Here is a 1,381-nt window from a genome sequence, read left to right on the forward strand (position 1 = left end):
TGGGCGTGCCTACATCCTCCTGCTCCCCGGACCCAGGCAGCCGCATCCTGGGTCCCTCGGCGTCGGCCATAACGGCCATCCACGCCCGAGACCAGGCGGAACTCCCTCGCGGTGCTGCTCCATCGGATCCCAGCAGGGCCTCGCGCCTCGGTCCCAGCGACACGCCCAGGAGGCTCCCGCGGCCCTTTATTCACAGAACCGCAGGAGAGTTAAGTCCGTCGCGCTGAGGGGACACTGAGGCCCAGGGCGGGTTTGGGAGTTGCCAGAGGTCATCTGTTCGCAGTTCTCTCTCCCTTATTATCCTCCTACCACACATGCACCTGTGTTGGTCACGCCAGTTTGGTACCCATCCTGGCTTCCAAACCCAGAGGTCTTCCATTCCATTCTATTCCACCCAGCCATTCTTTTGGTGGCCAGCTCAGCATTACCATCTGCCCACTTCTCAAATTCATTCGCACATCATTCATTAGTTTTATCCCCCAGCCCCGTTTGTCCTGCCCACAGCCCTAATATTCCCCAACCCACTTCCCAGTTCCCTTCCATCTCTGACACCAGCTCCCATCCCCCCACAATCCCATCTATCACAACCCTAATTTCTTAACGTTGCCTGTTCTCCCTATCCGTTCCCTCCACTGAATGTTGGGAAACCGCTAAGTGAGTTGACTTAAAATTCTGTTTAAACGATTTTTAAAGTCTCCAGAAAGAAAAAAGGAAGAGGGAGATGTGGTCCTTTCAAAAGCTGGGCAAGAAGCCAGGGGATGCCACAAGGTTAAAAGTGGTAATTGGAGTGATTCATACTTGCATTGGTTCTCAACCTGTGGGTGGTGACCCCTTTGGACTTTGAAAGACCCTTTCACAGGGGTCGCCTAAATACATCCTGCATATCAGATATTTACATAACGATTCATAACAGTAGTAAAATTACAGTTATGAAGTAGCAACAAAAATAATTTTATGGTTGGGGGTCACCACAACATGAGGAACTGTATTAAAGTGTTGAGGCATTGGGAAGGTTGAGAACCACTGCTTTAGAGGCTTTCAGCTGAGGTGGGCATGAGTGTGGCTGTGGGTCTTGTTTTCTTGTCAGTGGGCATTGAGTGTTAGCACTTTGGGCAGACAGAATCAGTGAAGCTGAGAGTACAACCTGTTGGCAAAAGCTCTCAGCTAGTTGATATTAATTTAGTCTTAACTGGAGACCAGTGACATATAGGATGTTTTGAGTTGAGAGGACAAGTGATTGGAGTGTGGGCTTTCAGGTTGTGCTGGAGCAAAAGCCACTACGTAGAGTTGTGATTACCAGGCTGGGTTGATGTCCAGGGACCAAGAGAGGTCCAGATGGCAAGGTGGAGCCAAGCTGGGGATACAAAAGGAGGGGATGGAA

This window comes from Myotis davidii, unplaced genomic scaffold (genome assembly GCF_000327345.1).
Source record: "Myotis davidii unplaced genomic scaffold, ASM32734v1 scaffold210, whole genome shotgun sequence".
Taxonomy (NCBI): Eukaryota; Metazoa; Chordata; class Mammalia; order Chiroptera; family Vespertilionidae; genus Myotis; species Myotis davidii.